Source organism: Balaenoptera borealis (genome assembly GCF_965194805.1).
Source record: "Balaenoptera borealis genome assembly, chromosome: 11".
NCBI classification, from domain to species: Eukaryota; Metazoa; Chordata; class Mammalia; order Artiodactyla; family Balaenopteridae; genus Balaenoptera; species Balaenoptera borealis.
Window position 1 is genome coordinate 84,862,441 of NC_138868.1, and position 13,775 is coordinate 84,876,215.

Below are 13,775 nucleotides of genomic sequence, written 5' to 3' on the forward strand. Positions count from 1 at the left end.
TAAAATTTAAAAAATTATCAATAATTTTACGTTAGATTACTGCTTGAGATAACAATATTTTGGATATAGTAGATTAAATATAATATATAATTAAATTATTTTCACCTGTTTCTTCTTATTTTTAATATGGCTGCTAGAAATTTTTAAATTTTACATGTGGCTCACATTTGTGGCTATATAATATGTCTGTTAGACAGCACTTCAATAAAGGACCCTAGAGTTAAAGAAGACATGCTTTCTTCTCTAAGGATATCCAACTAGACAGGAAGATAACTATAATATCATAATATGATGATAAAATCCACTGAAGGGTGTAAAGAGAACACTGAGTTATCGTTTTTGACAGAGCATCTGAGGAAGGATCCATGAAAGAAGCGAATTTGGACTATAATAGGAGGACGGGAATATTAACATTTGAAGTAGAGAAAACAACAGAAGTAAAGGCCTGGAAACAAGAAAGCGTATCACTTCCCTGTGGCTAATCTAAAATCTATCAAGAAAATATTTCATCCCCTCACCAATTCTCCTTAATAGCATCTGTTTCTACTTCCATGCCTACTTTCAGCAAGGAAAGCCCCTCTCAGTGAGGATGTAGACATAATGCTGCTTTATGACAGCTGGAGAGATTGCTACTTCAGTTATGCTGATAAGGAACTCTGAGGAGCTAGCCTTTGGTGTCACTAATGAAATGGAAAGGTAAGATGTAAATCACCCGACACCTGGGGTAACTCCAAAAGGGAAATGGACAACGAAGAATAGAATTCCTAATAGTTTTTCTCCTGAGAATTAGAATATCTTATTGTTCACCATAAAGTATTTGATGAGTGCAGAAAACTGAACAAAATAAAAAGAGGGAGAAAGAAATGAAGGAATTTGGGGGAGGGGAAGGAGGATCAGTTTCCAAAAGAAATATTGTATAGATAGAAAATAGCACATAAGGAAATTAAGAGAGAAGTGAGGGCTATAGATGAAACAGTGAAATGTCTTGCAGGGGTTTGAATTAAGGCTCTGGCATGTGCTGCCTTTTGGTTGTGGACAAATTTCTTAATCTCTCTGAGTTTCAGTTTCCTGATCTGTAAAATGTATAACAAAATCTTTCATGCAAAGTTATAAGAATTAGAAATAATATTAAGCATAGTGTCTGACACCTTGTAGTGTTTAATAAATGTCAGCTATTATATTTGACCACTCTGGTTAACTAATTTTGAATAATTATCTTATCTTGGCTGATTCTCTGGAAGGAATTGCGCTAACTGGTTAAGCCAATCCAAATCTCTCACCTATTATTTTTAAAGGGAAAGTAAAAAGACAATACAAGGAGAATATTTTATTTAATCAATTCTAAAACATGCATTTTATACTCCTATTTAACATTAGTGAACCTAGATTATGTCTTACAGTTAATGGTGTTATACAAAAGTCAGTCAGGCTGAGGGAGTTGTTATTGTCTGTGCATATGTAAAGTTGTTATTATTTCTGGTGGCATGCATATACAAATGCAACCTTAGATGTTTAATCTACAAACCATTTAAGGATTATTTAAATAAAAACTATGAGTCCTAGTGATTGCAAACATTCTTTTGCTCATCTTCTGGTAAAATCCAGAAGTTTCAACATCAAAGCTTGTTGAAGTGAAACCCCTTAAGAAGTCACAGAGGATAACATAGGTGGGAACATATGGACAACAATAACTCCAATTTGAAAAGTGACTCAGAAGGCTTAGAGTCTGAAAATTAGGAAATTTTAGAATAAATTCAAATTATTTTGCTCATATTTCTCTTTTTATTGGTGCACATAGTAAATATGATAAAAATATGTATCTAAATAAGCCTAAAAGAAATATTTTAGTAATTGTTAAAGGAAATTCTAAGAGATATGAAAGCATTATGTTATGGTTCAAGTGCTTATGGTTTTTTCCCTTCTTAATGGTACATAAAATGAACCATGCATTTTATAATTTATGGAGTCTTAGAGTCTATGAAATACAGTAGTTTTCAACCAATTGTGAAAGAGAATGAATAAATGGACGAAAAAATATTCTTAGGTTTATAGTATATTCTTAGTATGTTCTAAAGTCATAGCAGGCCAAGGGCAGAGCCATGAGGTAAGCAAAATGTATCTTTAATTTTGGATCCTTTTGTTCTCTCTCAAATGGAAAAGCAGGTAAGTGTAATCAGGAAGCAGGAAAAGGGTAAAGGGTTTGGAGTACAAAGACTCTGATTTTAGTTCTTGCCCAAATAATTGCTAGGTTTGTGAACTTGTGTGGGTCATAACACCTCTGAGTTTTCTCTGGGGGTAATAATATACCTGCTTTATGTTATTCAGAAGATGGTTAATTAAAAAGCACATTAGAAAAGCACTATACAATATTGGTTACTATTAACTGATATTGGTCCCTTTTTGTTGTTGTTTTACAGATAAAAAGGGAACTCAGATTTATTTTTCTAGGGCACATAAGGTGAAGGGAGATTAATATATTGTTATCTATTCATGCACATAATGATTCACTGTGGCTGAACAGTTATAGTCTACAGGCTACTTGTAACCAAACATTTCAGTCTCCGGGAGTTAGAGGAATACTCCTCTAGGAGAAGTTGGTGAATGCATTCTCCGGAGAGGACTGATGATATTTCTAAGAGATATTCCCTTATTTCCTCCAGTATTCAAGTTTGGGCATCACATTGCCAAGATTCTTCCTTCTCCTGGCCCAACATCTTTACTCCTTCTTTCTGGCTGTTAGGGACCAGGTTCCCTGTCCAAGCTCCTCCTCCTTTCCCAATTAGTGCCCATTGCTCGTCCCCCCATCATTCAACTACTTGGCTCCCTCATTAGGGAGACATGGTATGTATGCTCTGTATCTCTTATTCACTCAAAGCCAGTCTTTCTGTGGTTCAGTTTACTAAATAGTTAATATCATAAACTGGACTTAAAATTCATCTTATTTTAATAAAAAAAATTACTTTAAAATGATCCTGAAGCCAACTTTTTATAGTCTTAAAGAAGCATTAATGGAAATTGGGAGATATTGCACAAAGGGTAGAGACTTCCAGTTATAAAATTAACGTTTGGGGATCTAATGAATAGCATGGTGGATTTAGCTAATAATACTATATTATATACTTAAATGTTCCTAAGAGAGTACAGTCATTCCTGGGTACCTGCAGTGGAGTGGTTCCTGGACCCACTTTGAATACAAAATCCGTGGATGTTCAAGTCCCTTATTAAAATGACATATTATTTGTATATAACCTATGCACGTCTTCTAATATACTTTAAATCATCTCTAGATTATTTATATTACCTAATACAATGTATATGCTATTTAAATTTTGGCTGGCACACAGCAAATTCAAGTTTCACTTTTTGAAACTTTTTGAAAATTTTTTTCCAAATATTTTTCATCCATGGTTGTTGATTGATCCGTGAATATCAAGGGCAAATTGCAGATCTTAAATGTTCTTATCACAGTAAAAGAAATTGTAACTATGTGGTGGGATGGAGGTGGTAGCTAATATTATGGTGGTAATAATTTTGCATTTATAAATGTATCAAATCAACACATTGTACACCTTAAACTTACACAATGTGTCAATCATAACTCAATAAAACTGAAAAAAAAAGTACTAATGGTGAGACTTTAAGGTAAGGTGGAAAGAGAATGGTGCCTTGGCAACTGTTCAAGGAGTTAACTTCCTGAGAAAATATTGCTTATATCCCTCAGTCAACGTTATAGGCATTCATTTATTTCATTTATACCTTGAGTTAATCTTGCCCAAGGGCATTGAAACGTTTCCAATAAACATAGTCAACTTACTCATGTTCCCTAACATGATAGCTTTCAAATTTTTTTAACAACTCATTTATGCATTTGACACAGAGCACACATTTATGTTTATTTGTATATGTAATGTACACAAAATTAAAACAAAAGATTAATAAAGCAATGCTAAATCTTACAACTCACTGAAAGATTATGACCAGCAGTTTAAAAAACACTGATTTAGAAAATAAGTCCTTTTGACAAACTTGATCACAAATATGTTTGGTAGCCTATAAATTACTTTGCTGGAAGATATGTATTTCAGACAGCATTACAGTGTTAAAAGAAAGTGTAGCACATAATCTTAGACTGTAATTGTCCGTGATTACTTCCAAATCTGAATTTTCCATTTCTATGTTATTTTTCTCTCAGGGATCAAATTTCTACACATGATTTTGTAGCAGAGTCAGAGAAAGTAAGGATAATATTATTAAAAAATTTAGTCCATATTTTCTTCCAGTCTTTTTTCCACTATCTTTTTATCAAATCTCAGACTTCCTTATCACTTAGGTTTGGTTAAAAATTGTTTCTCTATCCATTTGCCTTGTTCACATATAAGCCAATTGTCTCTCGTTTCTTACTTTCTCTAGTGAGACAAGTTGTTAATCCTAAATACAGAGCTTAAAGAATTTCCTGCTCCCAATATTGTTTTTTCACTAAGTCTATTCCCATTAAGTATTTCATTGTTACAGATAACATATTTTGGTTTTCCTTCAAGGAAATGCTTCATCATCATTATTATCATCATCATCATTGCCTAAGTATATTGTTGGCAGTATGGAAAGGTAATTATAATATTTGATATTTAAATATCTTATAATAGATTAAACATTTATTAAACATTCTGTTTCATCATAGTGAACAAGTTCAATAAAGATGGATAAGGGCCTCATGAAGCTAATTTTATCTACATAAAATTGAAGAATGTGAATATAAAAATATATAATCTTAATTAAAGAAAGTTGTTTAGCCATTTAAGAAGTGACTTTTTAAAAAAAATCATTTTACAATCTGAAAGAGAAATTAAGGAAACACTCCCATGTACCATTGCAACAAAAAGAATAAAGTACCTAGGAATAAACCTACCTAGGGAGACAAAAGACCTGTATGCAGAAAGCTATAAGATACTATTGAAAGAAATTAAAGATGATACGAACAGATGGAGAGATATACCATGTTCTTGGATTGGAAGAATCAATATTGTGAAAATGACTATACTACCCAAAGCAATCTGCAGATCCAATGCAATCCCTATCAAATTACCAAAGGCATTTTTACGGAACTAGAACAAAAAATCTTAAAATTTGTATGGAGACAAAAAAGACCCCGAATAGCCAAAGCAATCTTGAGGGAAAAAAACGGAGCTGGAGGAATTAGACTCCCTGACTTCAGACTATACTACAAAGCTATAGTAATCAAGACAATATGGTACTGGCACAAAAACAGAAACATAGATCAATGGAACAAGATAGAAATCCCAGAGTTAAACCCATGCACCAATGGTCAACTAATCTATGACAAAGGAGGCAAGGATATACAATGGAGAAAAGACAGTCTCTTCAATAAGTGGTGCTGGGAAAACTGGACAGCTACATGTAAAAGAATGAAATTAGAACACTCCCTAACACCATACACAAAAATAAACTCAAAATGTATTCGAGACCTAAATGTAAGACTGGACACTAAAAAACTCTTAGAGGAAAACATAGGAAGAACACTCTTTGACATAAATCACAGCAAGATCTTTTTTGACCCACCTCCTAGAGTAATGGAAATAAAAACAAAAATAAACAAATGGGACCTAATGAAACTTAAAAGTTTTTGCACAGCAAATGAAACCATAAACAAGATGAAAAGACAACCATCAGAATGGGAGAAAATATTGCAAACAAATCAGTGGACAGAGGATTAATCTCCCAAATATATAAACAGCACGTGCAACTCAATATTGAAAAAACAGACAACTCAATCCAAAAATGGGCAGAAGACCTAAATAGACATTTCTCCAAAGAAGACATACAGATGGCCAAGAAGCACATGAAAAGATGCTCAACATCACTAATTATTAGAGAAATGCAAGTCAAAACTACAATGAGATATCACCTCACACCGGTTAGAATGGGCATCATCAGAAAATCTACAAACAACAAATGCTGGAGAGGGTGTGGAGAAAAGAGAACCCTCTTGCACTGTTGGTGGGAATGTAAATTGTTACAGCCACTATGGAGAACAGTATGGAGGTTCCTTAAAAAACTACAAATAGAAATACCATACAATCCAGCAATCCCACTACTGGGTGTATACCCAGAGGAATCCATAATTCAAAAAGACCCATGCACCCCAGTGTTCATTGCAGCACTATTTACAATAGCCAGGTCATGGAAGCAATCTAAATGCCCATCAACAGACGAATGGATAAAGAAGATGTGGTGCACATATACAATGGAATATTACTTAGCCGTAAAAACGAACGAAATTGGGTCATTTGTTGAGATGTGGATAGATCTAGAGACTGTCATACAGAGTGAAGTAAATCAGAAAAAGAAAAACAAATATCGTATATTAACACATATATGTGGAACCTAGAAAAATGGTACAGAAGAACCAGGTTGCAGGACAGAAATTGAGACACAGATGTAGAGAACAAGCGTATGGACACCAAGGGGGGAAAGCCACAGGGGGAGGGTGAGTGTGGTGGTGTGATGTATTGGGAGATTGGGATTGACATGTATACAGTGATGTGTATAAAATTGATGACTGATTAAAAAAAAAAAAATAGGTTCCCTAAGCTAGATCTTGAAGGACATGTAAAGAGGAAATTATTCAGAAGGAGAGAATAGTTGTGAGAAACTATCAAGATATTTTCAATCTTCCTAGCATGCCATAATTAATTGTGACAACTCTAGCAGGTATGACATTTTCTAAATTTATAAAAAGAGATATTTTGTCATTGAAGGAGTCATTTTTTCCCTACTGATTTTACAGTAGTAGGCTGACTTGTGTCATTGCAAAAAATGGTCTCTGATTAAATTTTACTGACTTCTACAGAGTAGTTTTCACTATATCGCTATATATCTTTTCCCTTCAGTTTTCTCAGCTAAGATGTGGTCTCTATTACAAAAGTAAGACCTTTTAAAATATACCTCTCAGTTTCCTGGCAAAGTTGATCATTTAAAAAGTTACACCTCCAGTCCACAGAAATGAAAAATTATTTTAGTTATTCATTTGGCAATGCCTTTTATACAAATAGGTTAGGAAAACTACAAGGATTTGAAAAATCTTCAAAATCTGAAATTACAAAGCTCAAATTTTGTATTGTGTAGTGGCAACAATAAAGGGCAGGACACACCAGTTCTTCCTTGCTGACTTCAGCCCCCATATCTAAATCATTCCCAGGTTTAAAAAAGAACAAAGAGGCATTTAAAAAAATATAAGTATGTGGTAGTATGGGATTTTTATTTTTTTGCTTATTGTGTGTCTCCATAAGAATGAAAACACCATAAAAGCAGAGTACTCATCTATCATATATATTCCTGTATCCTCAAAACATAGAACAATGTGTAGCATATATTAAGAAATCAACAAATATTTGGTGACTGAATGAATAAATAAATAAAATATTTCAATATTGAATGAAGTAAATCTTTTTCTCTAGCATTCATACATTTTTAAAATAGGAAGATGTTACACTGTCATTCTTCTCAAAAGCAGGGGAAAAAGGGAATGAACAGTTTTTGATTGTTTAGACATTGCAATTGAATTTCAGGTATATGGTTCATTCATTTAACTTTATTGAAAATCTACTATTTCTCACAGAAAAATAAATAGACATAGTCCCTCCCGGCATGCAATGTAGATTTAGATGAGGTGGGAAATATATAAACAAGGAAGTGCTATAATATTGCTCCTTGGTATTCATAAAACTTGCACTCACAGTCTCAACTATTCACAAGTGAGCTCAGAGTTTTTATACAGAGTAAAATATGTTTTCACCAAGAGATGCATTTAAATCACCCATGCTGCAATGTAGGGAGCTAGTCAGTGAGCTTAGATTGCTGTTTACCATCTACACATCCACATAGGCTGCATTCTGTCCCATTCTTAGATAAACATTTTTGGGACAAATTTTCTGATGCTTTGGTATAGTGAATTTAGGGGTTTCCAAAGATTTGTTTGGATTTCCAAAGATATATCCTTTTCATCTCTCCAGTAGAATTTCAGGAGTCTATTATTACATGCTAAAATAAAGAAATATACAGGATACCAAGATAGCAGAGAAGATTGGGATGATAAACTGTGGCTGGTGAAGTGCGGGAGGCAGAAGGGCAAGACGTCAGGGAAATCCTTATTAAGAGGGAATATGAAGTGAATATTGAAGATTAATAGATTGAGTAGGAATTTGTCAAGTATTTAAGGTAAGGAGGACAGTACAAACAGAAGAAATAACGTATGCAAAAGCCCAGAAGTGTGAAATTATTCAGTGAATTTAGAAAACAGCAGGCATCTGGTATTTTAAGAGCAAAAGATTATAAAGGGTGGAGGAGTGTCAGATGAAGTGGGACATTGGCAAAGAGACAGACTATTAGGAATTATGAATTTTTTACAAAGAGACCTAGATATTATTCAGTAGGAAGTTAAGAGTCATTGGGAGATTCTAATTGGGGAAAACCTTATTGAGGTGAATATCTTAAAATGTTTTAAAAAGTACCATCTGGCAGCTACATATCGCAAGATTGAAGAAGAACTAGGCTAGAGACACATAGACAAGTTAGGAAATTAGTGTGATAGTCCAAGTAATAGAGTGAGATCCCCAGCTAAGGTTGGAACAGTAGGAATGGGGAAGAGAAGCCAATTAGAAGGAGATTCAGGAGGTGGAATTGATGGGTTATTTCCTAAGAGATTGCACTGTTCAAAGTCCAGTCTCTGAACATAACTTGTTTTATTTTATGGATTTTTTTTTTCTTGTGTTGAATTCTGTTGAAATGAATTGGGCAAAGGGGTAATACAAAAATGTGACCTTAATACTGTGTTTAGTAGATTGAAAATTCTTCAGAGGCTTAAGACATTAAGAATGTCTGTGGTTTCCTTCCAAGTTCAAGAAACTAAGGTCATCTAACTTAGTTTAGATAGCCATGCCATCCATTGCATGTTCTCATCTTGCTGATGTGGAAAAATATCAGTGGCTACATTATGTTTGCCAGACTCAGTGAGCCTGATTCAGGGCACCCTGAGCAGAGAAACTCTCAAGATGGCTGCTTTCCCACCACCAGAGCCTCCCATCAAGCCTATTAGATAGCCTCAACCACCAGAGGGCAGACAGCAGAAGCAAGAAAAACTATAATCCTGCAGCATGTGGAACAAAAACCACATTCACAGAAAGATAGACAAGATGAAAAGGCAGAGGGCTATATACCAGAAGAAGGAACAAGATGAAATCCCAGAAAAACAACTAAATGAAGTGGAGATAGGCAACCTTCCAGCAAAAGAATTCAGAATAATGATAGTGAAGATGATCCAGGACCTCAGAATAAGAATGGAGGCAAAGATCAAGAAGATGCAAGAAATGGTTAACAAAGACCTAGAAGAATTAAAGAACAAACAAACAGAGACGAACAATACAATAACTGAAATGAAAACTACAGTAGAAGGAATCAATAGCAGAATAACTGAGGCAGAAGAATGGATAAGTGACCTGGAAGACAGGATGGTGGAATTCACTGCTGCGGAACAGACTAAAGAATAAAGAATGAAAAGAAATGAAGACAGCCTAAGAGACCTCTGGGACAACATTAAATGCAACAACATTCGCATTATAGGGGTCCCACAGGAGAAGAGAGAGAGAAAGGACCAGAGAAAATATTTGAAGAGATTATAATCGAAAACTTACCTATCATGAGAAAGGAAATAGCCACCCAAGTCCAGGACGCTCAGCGAGTCCCATACAGGATAAACCCAAGGAGAAACACACCGAGACACATAGTAATAAAATTGGCAAAAATTAAAGACAAAAATTATTGAAAGCAGCAAGGGAAAAACGAAAAATAACATACAAGGGAACTCCCATAAGGTTAACAGCTAATTTCTCAGCAGAAACTCTACAAGACAGAAGGGAGTGGCATGATATACTTAAAGTGATGAAAGGGAAGAACCTACAACCAAGATTACTCTACCCGGCAAGGATCTCATTCAGATTTGATGGAGAAATCAAAAGCTTTACAGACAAGCAAAAGCTAAGAGAATTCAGCACCACCAAACCAGCTCTACAACAAATGCTAAAGGAACTTCTCTAAGTGGGAAACACAAGAGAAGAAAAGGACCTACAAAAACAAACGCAAAACAATTAAGAAAATGGTCATAGGAACATACATATTGATAATTACCTTAAACGTGAATAGATTAAATGCTCCAACCAAAAGACACAGGCTTGCTGAATGGATACAAAGACAAGACCCATATATATGCTGTCTACAAGAGACCCACTTCAGACCTAGGGAAACATACAGACTGAAAGTGAGGGGATGGAAAAAGATATTCCATGCAAATGGAAATCAAAAGAAAGCTGGAGTAGCTATACTCATATCAGATAAAATAGACTTTAAAATAAAGAATGTTACAAGAGACAAGGAAGGACACTACATAATGATCAAGGGATCAATCCAAGAAGAAGATATAACAATTATACACATATATGCACCCAACATAGTAGCACCACAATACATAAGGCAACTGCTAACAGCTATAAAAGAGGAAATCAACAGTAACACAATAATAGTGGGGGACTTGAACACCTCACTTACACCAATGGACAGATCATCCAAACAGAAAATTAATAAGGAAACACAAGCTTTAAATGACACAATAGACCAGATAGATTTAATTGATATTTATAGGACATTCCATCCAGAGGCAGCAGATTACACTTTCTTCTCAAGTGCGAACGGAATATTCTCCAGGATAGATCACATCTTGGGTCACAAATCAAGCCTCAGTAAATTTAAGAAAATCAAAATCATATCAAGCATCTTTTCTGACCACAATGCTATGAGATTAGAAATCAATTACATGGGAAAAACAAAAATACATAGAGGGTAAACAGTACATTACTAAATAACGAAGAGATCACTGAAGAAATCAAAGAGGAAATCAAAAAATACCTAGAGACAAATGACAATGAACACACGATGATCCAAAACCTATGCGATGCAGCAAAAGCAGTTCTAAGAGGGAAGTTTATAGCTATACAAGCCTACCTCAAGAAACAAGAAAAATCTCAAGTAAACAATCTAACGTTACACCTAAAGGAACTAGAGAAAGAAGAACAAACAAAACCCAAAGTTAGCAGAAGGAAAGAAATCATAAAGATCAGAGTGGAAATAAATGAAATAGAAACAAAGAAAACAATAACAAAGATCAATAAAACTAAAAGCTGGTTCTTTGAGAAGATAAACAAAATTGATAAGCCATTAACCAGACTCATCAAGAAAAAGAGGGAGAGGACTCAAATCAATAAAATTAGAAATGAAAAAGGAGAAGTTACAACAGACACCGCAGAAATACAAAACATCCTAAGAGATTACTACAAGCAACTCTATGCCAATAAAATGGACAACCTGGAAGAAATGGACAAATTCTTAGAAAGGTATAACCTTTCAAGACTGAACCAGGAAGAAACAGAAAATATGAACAGACCAATGACAAGTAATGAAATTGAAACTGTGATTAAATATCTTCCAACAAACAAAAGTCCAGGACCAGATGGCTTCACAGGTGAATTCTATCAAACATTTAGAGAAGAGCTAACACCCATCCTTCTCAAACTCTTCCAAAAAATTGCAGAGGAAGGAACACTCCCAAACTCATTCTATGAGGCCACCATCACCCTGATATCAAAAGCAGACAAAGATACTACAAAAAAAGAAAATTTCAGACCAATATCACTGATGAATATAGATGCAAAACTCTTCAACAAAATACTGGCAAACAGAATCCAACAACACATTAAAAGGATCATACACCACGATCAGGTGGGATTTATCCCAGGGATGCAAGGATTCTTCAATATACGCAAATCAATCAATGTGATACACCATATTAACAAATTGAAGAATAAAAACCATATGATCATCTCAATAGATGCAGAAAGAGCTTTTGACAAAATTCAACACCCATTTATGATAAAAACTCTCCAGAAAGTGGGCATAGAGGGAACTTTCCTCAACATAATAAAAGCCATATATGACAAACCCACAGCAAACATCATTCTCAATGGTGAAAAACTGGAAGCATTTACTCTAAGATCAGGAATGAGAAAAGGATGTCCACTCTCACCACTATTATTCAACATAGTTGTGGAAGTACTAGCCACGGCAATCAGAGAAGAAGAAGAAATAAAAGAAATACAAATTGGAAAAGAAGAAGTAAAACTGTCACTCTTTGCAGATGACATGATACTATACATAGAGAATCCTAAAAATGCCACCAGAAAACTACTAGAGCTAATCAATGAATTGGGTAAAGTTGCAAAATACAAAATTAATGCACAGAAATCTCTTGTATTCCTATACACCAATGATGAAAAATCTGAAAGAGAAATTATGGAAACACTCCCATTTACCATTGCAACAAAAAGAATAAAATATCTAGGTATAAACCTACCTAAGGAGACAAAAGACCTGTATGCAGAAAACTATAAGACACTGATGAAAGAAATTAAAGATGATACCAGCAGGTGGAGAGATATACCATGTTCTTGGATTGGAAGAATCAATATTGTGAATCAATATTGCTACCCAAAGCAATCTACAGATTCAATGCAATCCCTATCAAATTACCAATGGCATTTTTTACGGAACTAGAACAAATCATCTTAAAACTTGTATGGAGACACAAAAGACCCCGAATAGCCAAAGCAGTCTTGAGGGAAAAAAACGGAGCTGGAGGAATCAGACTCCCTGACGTCAGAGTATACTACAAAGCTATAGTAATCAAGAAAATATTGTACTGGCACAAAAACAGAAACATAGATCAATGGAACAGGATAGAAAGCCCAGAGATAAACCCACGCACCTGTGGTCAACTAATCTATGACAAAGGAGGCAAAGATATACAATGGAGAAAAGACAGTCTGTTCAATAAGTGGTGCTTGGAAAACTGGACAGCTACATGTAAAAGAATGAAATTAGAACACTCCCTAACACCATACACAAAAATAAACTCAAAATGGATTAAAGACCTAAATGTAAGACCGGACATTATAAAACTCTTAGTGGAAAACATAGGAAGAACACTCTTTGACATCAATCACAGCAAGTTCTTTTTTGATCCACCTCCTGGAGTAATGGAAATAAAAACAAAATTAAACAAATGGGACCTAAGGAAACTTAAAAGCTTTTGCACAGCAAAGGAAACCATAAACAAGACGAAAAGACAACCCTCAGAATGGGAGAAAATATTTGCAAACGAATCAACGGACAAAGGATTAATCTCCAAAATATATAAACAGCTCATTCAGCTCAATATTAAAGAAACAAACAACCCAATCCAAAAATGGGCAGAAGACCTAAATAGACATTTCTCCAAAGAAGACATACAGATGGCCAAGAAGCACATGAAAAGATGCTCAACTTCACTAATTATTAGAGAAATTTAAATCAAAACTACAATGAGGTATCATCTCACACCAGTTAGAATGGGCATCATCAGAAAATCTACAAACAACAAATGCTGGAGAGGGTGTGGAGAAAAGGGAACCCTCTTGCACTGTTGGTGAGAATGTAAATTGATACAGCCACTATGGAGAACAGTATGGAGGTTCCTTAAAAAACTACAAATAGATTTACCATATGATCCCGCAATCCCACTACTGGGCGTATACCCAGAGAAAACCATAATTCAAAAAGACACACGCACCCCAATGTTCATTGCAGCACTATTTACAATAGCCAGGTCATGGAAG

General features: G+C 34.7%; 1 protein-coding gene, 1 long non-coding RNA gene and 1 pseudogene across 4 annotated transcripts in view; 2 read left to right on the plus strand and 1 right to left on the minus strand.

Annotated features, from left to right (window-relative positions):
• The window catches only part of LOC309604981, a 159,940-nt gene extending 146,172 nt beyond the window's left edge, over positions 1 to 13,768 (minus strand). Inside the window, exon 1 of the long non-coding RNA XR_014231197.1 lies at positions 13,648 to 13,768. This is a non-coding gene — a long non-coding RNA (uncharacterized lncRNA). The remainder of the gene's footprint in view (positions 1 to 13,647) is intronic.
• The window catches only part of GUCY1A2 (guanylate cyclase 1 soluble subunit alpha 2), a 432,229-nt gene that overhangs the window by 328,089 nt on the left and 90,365 nt on the right, over positions 1 to 13,775 (plus strand). The window lies entirely within an intron of this gene.
• Positions 13,108 to 13,775, plus strand: part of LOC309604887 (DNA endonuclease RBBP8 pseudogene) — a 421,592-nt pseudogene continuing 420,924 nt past the window's right edge. The window contains exon 1 of the transcript XR_014249644.1: positions 13,108 to 13,630. The product of XR_014249644.1 is annotated as a DNA endonuclease RBBP8 pseudogene (transcript). The remainder of the gene's footprint in view (positions 13,631 to 13,775) is intronic.